Genomic DNA, 19227 nt, shown 5'->3' with positions numbered 1-19227 from the left:
TGCCACACGTACAGTAGCGTAGGATTTGGAAGTGCATGCGCAAAGAAATTTTAAAAGGTATTTTGGATGTGTAAACGTCACACAGGAGATATCCCGCAGACAGTGTTGGACTGGGGTGCCTAGGGTCCACCAGTAGAGCTGACTCTGGAGGCCCACCCTATATATGCAAATATCGCAAATAAAAATTTTTTATTTTCCCATTCACATAGCTCTGCTAGGCTTACTTTATTAGTGCCACAGTGTGGGGGTACATATCTTTTATTGATTAACCTTTTATTCAATTTTTTTATTTATTTTTGCGAGGGGGAAAGTAAATCAGAAATAGTTTTTTAATGATATGTACTGTGCAGTATAAATAACTATACAAGTCTACTTTCACACTCGCGTTTTGGCTTTCCGTTTGTGAGATCTGTTCAGGGCTCCCACAAGCGGTCCAAAACTGATCAGTTTGCATTTTAATGCATTCTGAATAGAAAAGGATCTGCTCAGAATGCATCAGTTTGCATTAGTTTAGTCTCCATTCCACTTTGGAGACGGACACCAAAACGCTGCTTGCAGCGTTTTGGTGTCCGTCTGATGAAACTGAGCCAAACGGATCCGTCCTGGCACACAATGTAAGTCAATAGGGACGGATCCATTTTGACTGACACAATCTGGCACAATAGAACACGGATCCATCCTCCATTGACTTTCAATGGTGTTCAAGACAGATCCGTCTTGGCTATGTTAAAGATAATACAAACGGATTCGCACAACATGCTAGTGTGAAAATAGCTTAACTTGTGACAATACCAAATATGTCTAGTTTATTACATATTATACTTATTTTGCACTGCAAAATGCATTATGGAAAAAAAGCAATTTTTGTGTTATCACATAACTTTTTCATTTGTCCACCAATGCTACCAAATGACAGAGCTACTGCTAAAAAAAACAATTGTATTGGCATTTAGGCCAAAACACTGCACATATACAGTCGTGGCCAAAAGTTTTGAGAATTACATAAATATTGGAAATTGGAAAAGTTGCTGCTTAAGTTTTTATAATAGCAGTTTGCATATACTCCAGAATGTTATGAAGAGTGATCAGATGTATTGCATAGTCCTTCTTTGCCATGAAAATTAACTTAATCCCAAAAAAAACTTTCCACTGCATTTCATTGATGTCATTAAAGGACCTGCTGAGATCATTTCAGTAATCGTCTTGTTAACTCAGGTGAGAATGTTGACGAGCACAAGGCTGGAGATCATTATGTCCGGCTGATTGGGTTAAAATGGCAGACTTGACATGTTAAAAGGAGGGTGATGCTTGAAATCATTTTTCTTCCATTGTTAACCATGGTGACCTGCAAAGAAACGCGTGCAGCCATCATTGCATTGCATAAAAATGGCTTCACAGGCAAGGATATTGTGGCTACTAAGATTGCACCTCAATCAAAATTTATAGGATCATCAAGAACTTCAAGGAAAGAGGTTCAATTCTTGAAAGGCTTCAGGGCGTCCAAGAAAGTCCAGCAAGCGCCAGGATCGTCTCCTAAAGAGGATTCAGCTGCGGGATCGAAGTGCCACCAGTGCAGAGCTTGCTCAGGAATGGCAGTAGGCAGGTGTGAGCGCATCTGCACGCACAGTGAGGCGAGGACTTTTGGAAGAAGGCCTGGTGTCAAGAAGGGCAGCAAAGAAGCCACTTCTCTCAAAAAAAAAAACACCAGGGACAGATTGATCTTCTGCAGAAAGTATGGTGAATGGACTGCTGAGGACTGGGGCAAAGTCATATTTTCCAATGAAGCCTCTTTCCGATTGTTTGGGGCATCTGGAAAAAGGCTTGTCTGGAGAAGAAAAGGTGAGCGCTACCATCAGTCCTGTGTCATGCCAACAGTAAAGCATCCTGAAACCATTCATGTGTGGGGTTGCTTCTCATCCAAGGGAGTGGGCTCACTCACAATTTTGCCCAAAAACACAGCCATGAATAAAGAATGGTACCAAACCACCCTCCAACAGCAACTTCTTCCAACAATCCAACAACAGTTTGGTGAAGAACAATGCATTTTCCAGCACGATGGAGCACCGTGCCATAAGGCAAAAGTGATAACTTAGTGGCTCTGGGACCAAAACGTTGACATTTTGGGTCCATGGCCTATAAACTCCCCAGATCTTAATCCCATTGAGAACTTGTGGTCAATCCTCAAGAGGCGGGTGGACAAACAAAAACCCACTAATTCTGACAAACTCCAAGAAGTGATTATGAAAGAATGGGTTGCTATCAGTCAGGAATTGGCCCAGAAGTTGATTGAGAGCATGCCCAGTCGAATTGCAGAGGTCCTGAAAAAAAAGGGCCAACACTGCAAATACTGACTCTTTGCATAAATGTCATGTAATTGTCGATAAAAGCCTTTGAAACGTATGAAGTGCGTGTAATTATATTTCACTACATCACGGAAACAACTGAAACAAAGATCTAAAAGCAGTTTAGCAGCAAACTTTGTGAAAACTAATATTTGTGTCATTCTCAAAACTTTTGGCCACGACTGTAGGATTTCCATTTGTGGTCAACACTTTCCATGCTGCAGTAGGAAAAACCTCCCTAGTGCAATGAAACGGCCTGAATGCCACTGCAATTTTATTTAATTATTTATTTTTAGCAATGGCGCTCAGTTCAGCACTGTATGTGTCAAAGGGAAGGAGATAATTATTATATATTTTTTTAACAATGTATTGTTACACTAGCTTCCAATTTGCGTTTAGAAAGCCGGCAGGTTGTTGTAGATCACCGTCTGTGGCATAGTTGGTGTTATCGCAATTTTTGCGATTCTCATCTTCTTTATGTGGTGCCAAATCAGTTAGAAGTATAAGTATGTACGTATCATACTGCTTTCATAATGAGACCAGACACACCAGTTGGATTCAATGAATCATCTTCTCATCCCCCTGAGCCAAAACAAGAGAGAGCTTTATTCAAGTTACATTAACTTAAATAGCATACATGACATCACAAAAAAGTTGTTCCTTAAGAAGAGACAATTGGCTCCTTAACTTGATAGGAGTGGTTTCAGCAATTTCAACTTTGAGTTCATAGGTAGATTTAAAAACTGAAACCTAATCCCCCCATTCCCCTCTCCTATTGACCTTAAAGGGCTTCTGTCACCCCACTAAAGTCATATATTTTTTTTGGGCTAGTTAAATTCCTTATACTGCGATATATTAAATGCTTTTACTCACTTTCCTTCAGCAGTTTCTTAAAAAAACTGACTTTTATAATATGTAAATGAGCTCTCTACCAGCAAGTAGGGCGGCTACTTGCTGGTAGCAGCCGCATCCTCCTTTCATAAAGACGCCGCCTCCTCATGTTGATTGACAGGGCCAGCAAACGTGCTCGTCCTCTGGCTGGCCCTGTCTGCGTTCAAAATCTGGCGCCTGCGCCGTACCTGTCTTCAGTCGGCGCAGGCGCACTGAGAGGGGGACGCTCGCTCGGCCACTCCTTCCTCAGTGCGCCTGCGCAGGGTGTAGATGTGACGTCAATGGCGCAGGCCGAGCGAGGATGGATCGGCCGAGCGAGCGTCCTCCTCTCAGTGCGCCTGCGCCGACTGAAGACAGGTACGGTGCAGGCGCCAGATTTTGAACGCAGACAGGGCCAGCCAGAGGACGAGCACGTTCGCTGGCCCTGTCAATCAACATGAGGAGGGGGCGTCATTATGAAAGGAGGATGCGGCTGCTACCAGCAAGTAGCCGCCCTACTTGCTGGTAGAGAGCTCATTTACATATTATAAAAGTCAGTTTTTTTAAGAAACTGCTGAAGGAAAGTGAGTAAGAGCATTATATATTCATATATCGCAGTATAAGGAATTTAACTAGCCAAAAAAAAAAAATTACTTTAGTGGGGTGACAGAAGCCCTTTAAGACAAAAAAATGCACACATGGTTCATAGATCTGGTTTGCGGCCATCTAGTGGACAAAAATGTGTACTACAGAATGTTCACATTATATATAGAGAGAGATATAAAGCCTATCTCTCACAATTCCCTCATTTTGTGGGAAATAGACCAAAGGTGAACAGGCAAAGTGAGGTACTCTCCCAACGCCCTAAACAGTGAAGAGCTGGACTTTCCTTATTGCTTCACCAGGTCCCCTCAACTCCCTTTCGGGTTTGCCTTCACCTTGTCCTATTTACCCCGCAACCATCAACAGGGTTTTATTTACTTCAGGATGGAATAATCTTTATCTTTGACAGGGGCACAGCACATAAATATAGTGTGGGCATGGATGCATTAAACATTCTTAAAAACTATTTTCCTAAACCTTAGAACTATATAATAGCCAATTAAAACCAAATGCTAAAAACATTGTAGTCGCCAGTTCCCAAAACATTATTCTGGCCATGATGTGATAAATTTCTGAAGTTTTCCCGTCAGTTAATTTGATAAAGTCCATCAGTTTCTTCAGATCCTTGGTGATCCTTCCATCAGTGGCAGTGTTGTTCGGAATGTAGATGCAGCAGGAACTTCCAACGATTTTGTAGACCCCTCCTTTTTCTGCTGTTAAGGACCAGTTGGTTCTGTAGAGTCATCACTGAAAAAGAGCTCAGTTTTTCCACCATTCCCTTCGCAGCGTCACAGGTGTAATTCACAAATCTCTGTTGATGACAATAGAGATGTTAATCCAATCTACAATTTTTTTTTATATATATACTACTAGTCATGGGAATTAATGACTCAAATCCTGCAACTATCTGACTTTTAGCTTTACGTTCATCAGAAACTCTTCTACAGACTCCTATAGCATACATGTATACATGTGAGTCAAAGGATGTAGGGAGTGACCTCCTTAGGCTACTTTCACACTGGCGTTTCTGGGTCCGCTTGTGAGATCCGTTTCAGGGCTCTCACAAGCGGCCCAAAATGGATCAGTTAAGCCCCAATGCATTCTGAATGGAGAAGGATCCATTCAGAATGCATCAATTTGGCTGCATTTGGCCTCCGTTGCGTTTTTTTGACAGTCACTAAAAGGCAGCTTGCAGCGTTTGGTGACCGTCTGACTATGCGGAGCCAAACGGATCCGTCTAGACTTACAATGTAAGTCAATGGGGACGGATCCATTTTTTTATGACACAATATGGTGCAATTGAAAACGGACTTAGACTTTTTTTGCAATGAATAATGCAAACGGATCCGTTATTAATGGATACAAGCGTTTGCATTATTTGTGCGGATCCGTCTGTGCAGATACAAAACGGATCCGCACAAAACGCGAGTGTGAAAGTAGCCTTAGTCATGATCGGACATTGTTTTTGTTTACTGATTTGATCTCACTCAGGAGATGAAAATAGAACAAATGGCATCAGTACTTGATCCGGACTTCATCAGGGTACATTAGCCACTTCATTCTACCTTCATCATGGGTCGGAGTTTCAAATCTCCACACAATCACCAGATATACCAACTGTCAGGAACTATCAGAGTCACTACTTGTCAGCTGAATTATGTAAGAACAATATCCTGGAGGGAAAACACCAAAGGGCTTTCCTGTATAAAATCCTGTCTCTAAGGCCAATTTGTCTTTATATATTTAAATTGGCCAAATATTTAATGCCAAATATAGGTAAGGATGTAGGAGCCACAGATGCAACTGAACGTTGAGGTTTTTCCCTTACCAACATTCTAAATTTGCCTAGGTGATCTTTGTCACTTACAAATGCTCCTAAAACATATATCCCCGAATCCTGTTGGATAGGATTTCTAATGGTCAGAGGATTACACTCATTGGGCCAGATTTATCATTACTCTGACCGCTCACTCCACTTTCACATATGGCTAAAGTCAGTTTTAGCCAAGTCAGATTTATGATTGGCCCTTTAAGACTGTAATAAATGTGGTTTGACAGTAGCAGTTTGTCAGTAAGCAGCTTTACAAAAGTCGCACATCTTTACAAAAAAGTCGCATGTTCTATTAAAAAGTCGCATAAGACAAGCATGGTCTTCACTGGAGTGAAATTACGCATTTTTTTGCGCATTTTTTGCGACTTTTTAAATAGTCGCAATAGTAAATCTGTCTAGAGATTCATTTACATAAGAAAACACGCCCATTTTCAGAAAACTGGCGAGCATAGTGCAGAGCCAATAAAAGTCGCAAATTTTTGCGCAGTTTAAGCGATTGCACAAAAATTTGCGACTTTTTCACTCCATTATTCTGACTTGAGCTAATAATAAATCTGGCCCATTATGTTTACAACTGTTTGGTGGTGTTCCCTTCAGGACAATCATCCTTTGCGACAAACCTTCACCTTTACTGACTCTAGAAGTAGTTTCCACTGGTTTATATTCCCAACACTTCAGACTAGTGTTCTCCAATATCCACAGTTGGTATGGTCATATCTAAGCACAATTACCATAGACTGGGTCAGTTCCAGTCACACAGATGTACTTATCAGACCAAAACCAAATGTCCTATCTGTCATCTGTCTTACAGTCCACTATACTGCAAAAGTCAACTTAGTTGTTCCTGACTCATCTTGATAATATAACACCGTTGCAATTTGATTTGACTGTGATTTCCCCCTTGTACAATATGAAACAAACAATACGACATGAAACAAAACATTATGGCTCTTATAGTCCTGGCAGTTGATTGCAATATGACACGTAGATCCAATCACGAAATGAAACAAAGATGAATCCAGCACCAGAATATCCTTAAATTGCTTGTTTCTTTAATAATGGCTATAAAAAATATATGGTAACAGCATAGACATAAATCCTCTCACTCCAATAGTAGTCTACGCATTTCGAACAGAAAAGTTCTTACTCATGACTGAAGAAAATGCCCAATTGACTGAAATTTAGAGGGGACTATTCCTGTGTAGTGTGCAGTAGTAGTACACATGATGACTATTGTAATTTACAATATGTGGAGGCGTCCATCACTATATCCATCATCTGTTGATAATATATTTGATTGTCCAACACCACCACTGCGCCCCCCTTATCAGCCAATAACGTCTTCGTCTATTACGTTCCTCTTGATACTCCTATCTGTCTGCTATACATGGCTTTCACATCTTTACCCGACCGCAAAAGTAAGGCCGATGAATTTAATTATCTTCAATTCAAGGAGCAAATGTCACTTGTTGACTTGAAAGAGTTACAAACTGAACCCAATGATGGCACCTGTGGAATTGCGGTGAGAGACTTCAAAACCGCAAATCTATAGTTCTATCCACTAAAGTCATGCACACCAGGTATGGATGTGTTCCAGGAGGTAATGGAGAAGGAGCTTGCTTTTATTCAGAGCCAAAAATTCCTGGGTAATAAATATGGTAATTTAACTAAATCTCAAAAAAGTGCAATTGAGGAACTCAGAAGTAATGATGAATTAATAATCAAAATGGCTGATAAGGGGGGCGCAGTGTTGGAAGCAAATATACTATCAACAGATGATGGATATAGTGATGGACGCCTCCATATATTGTAAATTAGAAAAGAACCCTATGAATGATTATTGCGAACAGAACATGGAGATCCTCTGCAAAGGCAGGGACAAGGGCTTTTTTGATCATAAACAGTATATTTATTCAAATGTGGAGTTGCCCATCACACCCATCATACACGGTTTACCAAAGATCCATAAGGGGTTAAATCCTCCACCTCTTCGTCCTATAAGTTCTGGGATAGGCTCTCTCACAGAGCGATTGGGGCAATGGTTGGATACTATTTTACAACCTCTGCTCAAAAGCGTCCCCGGATATGTCAGAGACACTGGGGACGTTCTCAGAGGATTTTATGATAAACAATGGAAAGAAAGCTTTACCTGGTTGACCACAGATGTTGTTTCTCTGTATCCTTCCATTCCTCATCATGTTGCATTACTCGCTCTGGAATATCATTTGCATAAATATAGCCAACATAATATGGAGTTTATAGATTATGGGCCAGATTTATCATTAGCTCAAGTTAGAATAATAGAGGGAAAAAGTTGCAAATTTTTGCGCAATTGCTTAAACTGCTCAAAAATTTGCGACTTTTATTGGCTCTGCACTATGCTCGCCAGTTTTCTGAAAGTGGGCGTGTTTTCTTATGTAAATTAATCTCTAGACAGATTTACTATTGCGACTATTTAACCCCTTAAGGACACATGACGTAACGGTACGGCATGTTTCCCGAGTCCTTAAGGACACATGACGTACCGGTACGTCATGTGTTGTTCCGATCACTGCCGCCCGGCGGGCGGTGATCCGAACAAGGTGCCTGCTCAAATCATTGAGCAGGCACCTCGGCTAAATGCGCGGGGGGGTCCCGTGACCCACCCGTGTCGGCGATCGCAGCAAACCGCAGGTCAATTCAGACCTGCGGTTTGCTGCGCTTTCTGCAGTTTCTGATCCCCGCGGTCCCTGACTGCGGGGATCAGAAACTTTAATATGCCGAAAATATAGATTTTTCACCCCCCCTGCACCCCTGAATGATTTTATGCCGGCGGGCGGTGCAGGGGGGGGTTGCATGCGGTGCGGGCGGTGCAGGAGGCGGGCGGTGCGGCAGGCGGGATCGCGATCCCCCGCCCGCCTCCTCTTGAATATTCATTGGTGTCCAGTGGTTATACCAGAGTGTCAGCACATTTCTGACACTCTGGTATAAACGGCTGACATCTGTGCTGTGATGTCAGCCGTTTAACCCTTTCCATACCGCAGACCGCTGTATGGAAAAGGTTAACAGTCAGGGAGCTCCCTCCCTCTCCCATCGGGGGGCTGCTGTGCCTTTGCAGCCCCCAGACAGGATGGGGTCACAGAGGGAGGGAGCCCCCCTCCATACCCTTCCCCGTCTGCTCAGTTGTGGCAGACGGGGAAGGTTCCCATGGCAACAGGACGCCTTCTCAGGCATCCTGCTGTCCATGGTGCTGAACAGATCTGTGCTAAAGGCATAGAACTGTTCAGACAAAGTGTAAGTAAAATACAGTACAATACACTATATAGTGTACTGTACTGTATTATACAGACATCAGACCCACTGGATCTTCAAGAACCAAGTGGGTCTGGGTCAATAAAAAAAAAAAAAAGTGAAAAAAGTAAAGATAAATAAAACACATTTATCACTGAATAAAAATAAAATAAAATAAAATACACTACACATATTAGGTATCGCTGCGTCCGTAACGACCTGATCTATAAAACGGTCATGTTACTTTCCCCGCACGGTGAACGCCAAGAAAATAAAGAAATAAAAACTATGAGGAAATTGAAATTTTGCCCACCTTACTTCCCAAAAAAGGTAATAAAAGTGATCAAAATAGTACCAATCAAACCGTCATCTCATCCCGCAAAAATCATACCCTACCCAAGATAATCGCACAAAAACTGAAAAAACTATGGCTCTTAGACTATGGAAACACTTAAACATGATTTTTTTTGTTTCAAAAATGAAATCATTGTGTAAAACTTACATAAATAAAAAAAAAAGTATACATATTAGGTATCGCCGGGTCCGTATAGACCGGCTCTATAAAAATATCACATGACCTAACCCTTCAGATGACCACCGTAAAAAAATAAAAATAAAAACGGTGTAAAAAAAGCAATTTTTTGGCATCTTACGTCACAAAAAGTGTAATAGCAAGCGATAAAAAAGTCATATGCACCCTAAAATAGTGCCAATCAAACCGTCATCCCATCCCACAAAAAATGAGACCCTACCTAAGGCCTCTTTCACACTTGCGTTGTCCGGATCCGGCGTGTACTCCACTTGCCGGAATTACACGCCGGATCCGGAAAAACGCAAGTGTACTGAAAGCATTTGAAGACGGAACCGTCTTCCAAATGCGTTCAGTGTTACTATGGCACCCAGGACGCTATTAAAGTCCTGGTTGCCATAGTAGGAGCGGGGAGCGGGGGAGCAGTATACTTACCGTCCGTGCGGCTCCCGGGGCGCTCCAGAGTGACGTCAGAGCGCCCCATGCGCATGGATGACGTGATCCATGTGATCACATGATCCATGCGCTTGGGGCGCCCTGACGTCACTCTGAAGCGCCCCGGGAGCCGCACAGACAGTAAGTATACTGCTCCCCTGCTCCCCTGCTCCCCACTACACTTTACCATGGCTGCCAGGACTTTAGCGTCCCGGCAGCCATGGTAACCACTCTGAAAAAGCTAAATGTCGGCTCCGGCAATGCGCCGAAACGACGTTTAGCTTAAGGCCGGATCCGGATCAATGCCTTTCAAAGGGCATTAATTCCGGATCCGGCCTTGCGGCAAGTGTTCCGGATTTTTGGCCGGAGCAAAAAGCGCAGCATGCTGCGGTATTTTCTCTGGCCAAAAAACGTTCCGTTCCGGAACTGAAGACATCCTGATGCATCCTGAACGGATTTCTCTCCATTCAGAATGCATTAGGATAATCCTGATCAGGATTCTTCCGGCATAGAGCCCCGACGACGGAACTCTATGCCGGAAGACAAGAACGCAAGTGTGAAAGAGCCCTAAGTCAATTTCCCAAAAACTGAAAAAACTATGGCTCTCCGACTATGGAGACACTAAAACATGATTCTTTTTGTTTCAAAAATGAAATCATTGTGTAAAACTTACATAAATAAAAAAAATTGTATACATATTATGTATCGCCGCGTCCGTTACAACCTGCTCTATAAAAATACCATATGATCTAACCTGTCAGATGAATGTTGTAAATAACAAAAAAAAAAACGGTGCCAAAAAAGCTATTTCTTGTTACCTTGCCTCACAAAAAGTGTAATATAGAGCAACCAAAAATCATATGTACCCTAAACTAGTACCAATAAAACTGCCACCCTATCCTGTAGTTTCTAAAATGGGGTCACTTTTTGGGAGTTTCTACTCTAGGGGTGCATCAGGGGGGCTTCAAATGGGACATGGTGTCAAAAAAACCAGTCTAGCAAAATCTGCCTTCCAAAAACCGTATGGCATTCCTTTCCTTCTGCGCCCTGCTGTGTGCCCGTACAACAGTTTACGACCACATATGGGGTGTTTCTGTAAACTACAGAATCAGGGCCATAAATAATGAGTTTTGTTTGGCTGTTAACCCTTGCTTTGTAACTGGAAAAAAAATATTAAAATGGGAAATCTGCCAAAAAAGTGAGATTTTGAAATTGTATTTCTATTTTCCATTAAATCTTGTGCAACACCTAAAGGGTTGACAAAGTTTGTAAAATCAGTTTTGAATACCTTGAGGGGTGTAGTTTCTTAGATGGGTTCACTTTTATGGAGTTTCTACTCTAGGGGTGGATCAGAGGGCTTCAAATGGGACATGGTGTAAATAAACCAGTCCAGCAAAATCTGCCTTCCAAAAACCATACGGCGCACCTTTCCCTCTACGCCTTACTGTGTGTCAGTACAGTAGTTTACGGCCACATATGGGGTGTTTTTGCAAACTACAGAATAGAGGCAATAAATATAGCATTTTGTTTGGCTGTTAACCCTTGCTTTGTTACTGGAAAAAATGGATTAAAATGGAAAATTTGCCAAAAAATATAAATTCAGAAATTTTATCACCATTTGCCATTAACTTTTTTGGAACACCTAAAGGGTTAACGACGCTTGTATAATCAGTTTTGAATACCTTGAGGGGTGTAGTTTCTAGAATGGGGTCATTTTTGGGTGGTTTCTATTATGTAAGCCTCACAAAGTGACTTCAGACCTGAACTGGTCCCTAAAAAGTGGGTTTTTGAAACTTTCCGAAAAATTTCAAGATTTGCTTCTAAACTTCTAAGCCTTGTAACATCCCCCAAAAATAAAATATCATTCCCAAATTGATCCAAACATGAAGTAGACATATGGGGAATGTAAAGTAATAACTATTTTTGCAGGTATTACTATGTATTATAGAAGTAGAGAAATTTAAACTTGGAAATTTACAATTTTTTACAAATTTTTGGTAAATTTGGTATTTTTTTATAAATAAAAAAATAATTTTTTGTACTTCATTTTACCAGTGTCATGAAGTACAATATGTGACGAAAAAACAATCTCAGAATGGCCTGGATAAGTCAAAGTGTTTTAAAGTTATCACCACTTAAAGTGACACTGGTCAGATTTGCAAAAAATGGCCTGGTCCTTAAGGTGAAATAAGGCTGTGTCCTTAAGGGGTTAAAAAGTCGCAAAAAAATGCGCAATTTCACTCCAGTGAGGACCATACTTATCTTATGAGACTTTTTAATAGAACATGCAACTTTTTCGAAAAGATGTGCGACTTTTGTAAAGCTGCTTACTGACAGATAAACTGCTACCGTCAAACCACATTTATTACAGTCTTAAAGGGCCAATCATAAATCTGACTTTAGCCATATGTGAAAGTGGAGTGAGCTGTCAGAGTAATGATAAATCTGGCCCTATGTGTTGGAAATCACTGGCTTCCTCTTAACAGACAATTATTTTTCTTTTGACAGTTGTTATTATTTGCAGATACAGGGAGTTTCTATGGGGGCCAAATTTTCCCAATTGCTCGCTAATCTCTCAATGTCCTATTGGGAGGAGTGATATATATATATATATATATATATATATATATATGTATATATATATATAATGATGAAAATCAATTTTTGGGAGCCATCATGTGGTATGGCAGATACAGCAATGATTTGCTCCTAATTTGGAGTGACGATGTGTCTGCCATACCCTCATTCCTGAATTACTTAAATGACAATCCTTATAATTTGCGTTTTGTTTGTTCACATGATTTAGTCACAATACATTTTTTGGATTTGACCCCTGCAGGTGTCAGTAATCAGAGTATACAAACACAGACATACCGCAAATCCACTGCAGGCAATACTATTCTAAGAGCCAACAGCCACCATCCTTTACACACTCTGAAAGCAATCCCTGTGGGTGAGTTCATCCGTGCCAGGAGAAACTGCAGCGCTGATGATTGATTCCAGAGGGAGTGCCAAAATATTAATATCCATCTATCAGAAAGAGGTTATCCCCAATGGATGATCTCAAGAGCTAGAATTATAGCTCAAAGAAAATCCAGAAAAGACTTGCTATTCAAAAATGTTAATAATAATTTTAAACAAAAAAGAGATAATCAAACAATACCTACGTTAGTTCTTACATACAGTAAACAGTTTTCACAAATACAACAGGTATGGTCAAAATGTATATCTATCCTCCACGAAGACGAGACACTTTATGAAATACTTAAAAATGGACATAGAATAGTTTCCAGACGTCCCCCTACCTTGGCCAGCACTCTTTCGCCTTCTTATTTTTCACTAACCCCCGGGACCAATAAACCCAATACCTGGTTGAAATATGTGGGTTTTACTCGATGTGGGAGCCATCCCTTCAAAACGTGCGGTTTTGCAGTCCACAAAAAAACCTTCCATGATTCGGACCACACTACTAATTTCCCCATCAATTCATATATAAATTGTAATTCTACCGGGGTGATTTATGTGGTCGAATGCAAACAATGCGATTTACTGTATGTGGGTAGTACATCCAGAAAATTCAAAACAAGAATCTTGGAACATATAAAATACATCATGAATCCATCTTATGTAAATATCTCCAATGCAGCAAAGCATTTCATCATAGAACATAATCGTTCTTTACAACACTTTTGTGTTTATGCCATTGAACGGGTCTTTACCCCAGTTCGAGGAGGGGATATCAAAAGGTTAGTCTTACAAATAGAAGCCTTTTGGATATTTAGACTAAAAACTAGATCCCCAACTGGCCTAAACTTAAGGAAGGAGCTGATGCATGTTTATTGAATGTTTTATAATCAGCAGTCTTATGTTTTTGTATCGTTATTAATCTTTCCTATATATTTTTTGTATATTTACAATAGTTATGTGTACTACTACTGCACACTACGCAGTGATTAACATTTACTGCTGCCTCACATGCAATGATTAATTATGCAGCAGCTTCTTTCACATGCGTATTCAGATTGTGCGGTTTATGGTTCATGTAAACTCATGTTTTTTGCAGGATATAATTTTGGAGTTTATAAAAACGTGAATAAGACTCATGAACCATATTGTTATCCCCATTGCTTTTATTAATTAGCACAATATGTCACATTTTATATGTTTTTGCCCTTTGTATGTGTTTAGGATAGCAACATCAGTAATGCCCTAATTGACTGGAGACAGGAATAGTCCTCTATAAATTTCAGTCAATTGGGCATTTTCTTCAGTCATGAGTAAGAACTTTTCTGTTCGAAAAGTGTAGACTACTATTGGAGTGAGAGGATTTATGTCGATGCTGTTACCATATATTTTTTATCGCTATTATTAAAGAAACAAGCAACTTAAAGGGGTTATCCAACTTAAAAAAATATGTGTTAGGGCTGCTTTATACATCATTAAAGATACATTTCTAATGTACTCACTTTATTGATTTTGCGCTGTTTCCACACTGCTGATTTGGGTTATGTGACCCCCGACGTCATCAACCCTTCTCTGGTGCTGACGTCTCGTTTACAAGCTTCTCCCTGCTTGAGGGAGTGGCCGAGCTCTGTAAACGAGACGTCAGAGCCTTTGGTTCCCGCCCCCCTCTCCCTGTATCTGGCTGCCGTGATCTCATTAGCATATCAATAGAGCAGCAGAGCAGAAGCTCCTGTGTTGCACTGAAAGAGTGTACAGGAGAGCTCTGATAAGGAAAGGGTTACCCAGGTGCTGCCAGTCGCTGTATTGCTGTGATCCAGGAGCAGGAATAAAGGACAAGCAGCTCAGCCAATAAAAGGGAGAAGGCAAGTCAGGACAGCCAATCAGATGAAAGACCCGCCCTTCCTGCTGTTTACACTGGAGAGTAAAGACATGTGCTTCTGCCTGGGCTCTTAGGTTTCCCGGGGAGAGGAAGGTGGGGGACACTGCATTATGTGTATGGAGGGGTGGGGGACACTGCATTGTGTGTATGGAGGGGTGTGGGACACTGCATTGGGTGTATGGGGTGGGGGAGGGGGACACTGCATTGTGTCTATTGTGTGTATGGAGGGGTGGGGGACACTGCATTGTGTATATTGTGTGTATGGAGGGGTGGGGGACACTGCATTGTGTATGGGGGGGGAGGGGGGACAGTGACTACATAGTATATAGTCAACATAGATATGGCTGTAATATAGCTTAGATAGATATAGGGGTCATATATGACCCCTATATCTATCTAAGCTATATTAGATACATACACAGAGCTGCCTCAGAGCTTAGATACACAGAGCTGCCTCAGAGCTTAGATACACAGAGATGCCATAGAGCTTAGATACACAGAGTTGCCATAGAGCTTAGATACACAGAGCTGCCATAGAGCTTAGATACACAGAGCTGCCATAGAGCTTAGATACATAGAGCTTAGATACACATAGCTGCCATAGAGCTTAGATACACAGAGCTGCCATAGAGCTTAGATACACAGAGCTGCCATATAGATTAGATACATAGAGCTTAGATACACATAGCTGCCATAGAGCTTAGATACACAGAGCTGCCATAAAGCTTAGATACACAGAGCTGCCATAGAGCTTAGATACACAGAGCTGCCATAGAGCTTAGATACACAGAGCTGCCATAGAGCTTAGATACACAGAGCTGCCATAGAGCTTAGATACATAGAGCTTAGATACACATAGCTGCCATAGAGCTTAGATACACATAGCTGCCATAGAGCTTAGATACACAGAGCTGCCATAGAGCTTAGATACACAGAGCTGCCATAGAGCTTAGATACACAGAGCTGCCATAGAGCTTAGATACATAGAGCCTGTGTTTCTGCAATGTGACAGGATGATCTGTCTGTGTTAGCTAGGAGATGATCATGTGACTGGTTTATGCAAAGTTAGGATGTGCAGAGCAGGGTGAGGGGAAGGTCAGATTGTTCACGCCCACAAATATTCATGAGGCAGAGCTCAGGCAGTGTTGTTATACACCCCCTCAGCATGTACTTCAGCATGTAAACAAAGCAATGACAGAACCATGAAAAGGTGTACATATGGGTTTTAACTTGATGAAATCTAGCTTAACCAAATTATATGTATATCCAGATGGGTTTTAAGAGTTTTTTTTATTTTTTATTAACTCGGATAACCCCTTTAAGGATATTCTGGTGCTAGATTCATCTTCATTTAGTTTCGTGATTGTAGGTCTTACCTGTGGTTTCTGTGCACGTGGGGGTATAGAACAAGGATAGTAATACAAGGTGAGCTGGACATTGTTACTGTAGATCCAATCAGTCTCTTCTTCCAATTCGACAGCAGTGGCGGTGGTTATCAGGACTAGATGTAGATCTTCAAACCGTAGCTCTTGGACTTTCCGCACGTCTCTCGTTTCACCACTACCCAATCTCCTGATTGTAAATAATGAATTGCTTCTATACAGTCTGGATTCTAGAAAACAACTAAAACTTGGAAATACACATTAGACAATCAATTTGTGCAACAGACAACATAATTTGTAAAACTACTATGCTGCACCTGGAGCTGTTAGGGAAATAAAGAGACAATCTAGGGCAGGCATGCTCAACCTGCGGCCCTCCAGCTGTTGCAAAACTACAACTCCCATCAATCCCTGACAGCCTACAGCTATCATCCTACAGAAGGGCATCGTGGGAGTTGTAGTTTTACAACAGCTGGAGGGCCGCAGGTTGAGCATCCCTGATCTAGGGGCATTCCCAAAGAGTACTTTATAAGGACTTAGGCCTATCTTCCGGTTAGATGTGTACTGGATGGAGGAAAACCCCAGGGGTAGGTACTCCAACCTCAGTCAGTATCTTTTAGCTGTAGCCTTTGCTACAGGCCAAATCTCCAAATATCCTGGAAAGAGATCAATACAGACACAGACATATTCACACTGTTCCAACTTTGTTCTGAATGTAGTCAATCCGCAGTCTCTGAAATGGGTAAGATGACCTTGGCATATGCCTTCCTGGAACTCCCATAGTTCTCCCATCATTATTACAGCATTCGCCTTCAACTAACCTAGTGGCAGAATTGTTGAACCCAGGAGCCATCCACCACAAAACCCAATCACCCCTTCTCTCTCTTGATTTGCACATGTTCTAAATCCATCCTCTTTAGGTAAAGTGCCTTTTGAAGGAAAAGTTTCTTCCCAACTCTCGAGAGTCCATTCTCAATCATCACTTCTACCTTAATCCTTTGATGTTTCCTTTCAGCCTCTGTAGCCTGTATCTGAAAAATACAAACTTTTTGGAAGTCCACTGGCCCTAAGCCATCCCACTTCCACTTAGCGTAGATTTCAGGTAATAGTTTAGCCTTTACCTCCTCAGGCAGCATCATGGCATCAAACATTTTTCATACACTCAGCATTCATTATTGATGGGCTTACCCATGGATTAAACAAAATCTCTGCTTCACCAGATTAGACCATAATAATGAATTATACCGAAGGCATACTTGGATTAATATTGATGTTAGCAGTTTTACCCTCAGCCATCTTACAAACCTCAGTGAGTGTCTTCAGCTCTGTCTCCTGCACTAACATTGCTGGAGGGAGTGGTTCTTTCTTGACAACATCTAATTACGTAGGAACAGCATCTTCTGTCTGAGATTATCCATCTTCCAAGAACCTGAAATTATCTACCAGAAACTCAAAAATGTGGTTATTAATTGGAGACAGTCATGTGAATTTGTATTTTTATTTTTATTTATAGAGGTGGGAAAGCACTACTACTCCCAGAAAGCACTACTACTCCCAGAAGGCACTACTACTACTCCCTCCCCCCTCCAGACGCAGCAGAGTAGTCAGATCTAATTTTGTACAACCCTAAGACAGCAATTAATTGGTAAGAGAAGTAGGAATTGCATTTACTATCTACTCTTACACAGGTGATACTACCCTTAGCCATGAAGAGATCATGGACCATGTTTGCTATGAGGCAATGGAAGCAGATCCTAAGGATTGTATAGATAATAGGGATCCAGCAGTTGATTCTGGATTGTTAATTGCCTATGAGCGTTGCACTTGAAGGGCTGAACATTTGTAGCTCCTCCCACTGGTGAGGACGTGGGCAAGTACATACAAAGTCTTCCTTCCCCCCTCTAGTGGGGAGGACTGATAGGCAGCCACGCCCGCCTTAGGCCTTTGTTCAATTCAACTTTAACAACATGAACTTCACTCAGGCCTAGCCAACACTAGACCTTTCCAGATGATCCTTAAGACCATCCACGTAGGCAGCACTTAGGATTTTCTCATGCATATCTAAGGTAATCTCAAAAACCCAAATCCACCCAACTTTCCTGGAGTCTAGTGAAAACATTCTCCACACTCTCTGTTTTGTCCTAATGCATATTCAGACAATGTGAGAGGCTAATCACCTAAATGCTTCCTCCCAGACTCAATGACCTTCACTATGCATTAAATCCCCAGCTCTACATTGGACTAAATTTTCAAAATCTCGCCAATAACATGAGAAAACTCTCCATATTTTAACTACAGTTAGGTCCATAAATATTGGGACATTGACACAATGCTAACATTTTTGGCTCTATACACCACCACAATGGATTTGACATGAAACGAACAAGATGTGCTTTAACTGCAGACTGTCAGCTTTAATTTTAGGGTATTTACATCCAAATCAGGTGAACGGTGTAGGAATTACAACAGTTTGCATATGTGCCTCCCACTTGTTAAAGGGATTCTGTCATGAGATTTGAAGCCTATAACCTAAACATATGGCCAGGTCCCTACTAATACCCTGAATCCGAAACTGACCTTATTAAATGTGCCTGTGGCTCTATTAGAATATAAAACAGGTTTTTCTAACCTGTCACTCACATACCAAATGTGTCCAAGGGGACGTCTCATCATGCAGGGTGCCCGGCTGCAGCCATCCCAGTCTGGTGCCCAGCGCCGCCTTCCGACTAGAAATCGACGCCCTCCCTGTCTATAGTGCCGCCTTCCTCACCTCAGCCCCGCCTCCACAATCATCCGGTCCCTCAGGTTATGCTTAGTGCGCACGCGCGGGATCTGGCTGAGGAGAGCGGACGATTTCGGAGGCGGTGCTGAGGTGAGGGAGGCGGCGATGAGGTGAGGAAGGCGGCTCTATTGAAATGGAGGGCGGCGATTTCTAGTCGGAAGGCGGAGCTGGGCACCAGACGGGGATGGCTGCAGCCGGGCACCCTGCATGATGAGACGTCCCCTTGGACACATTTGGTACGTGAGTGACAGGTTATAAAAACCTGTTTTATATGCTAATAGAGCCACAGGCACATTTAATAAGGTCAGTTTCGGATTCAGGGTATTAGTAGGGACCTGGC

Source organism: Bufo bufo, chromosome 1 (genome assembly GCF_905171765.1).
Source record: "Bufo bufo chromosome 1, aBufBuf1.1, whole genome shotgun sequence".
NCBI classification, from domain to species: Eukaryota; Metazoa; Chordata; class Amphibia; order Anura; family Bufonidae; genus Bufo; species Bufo bufo.
This window is presented reverse-complemented; position numbering follows the sequence as displayed.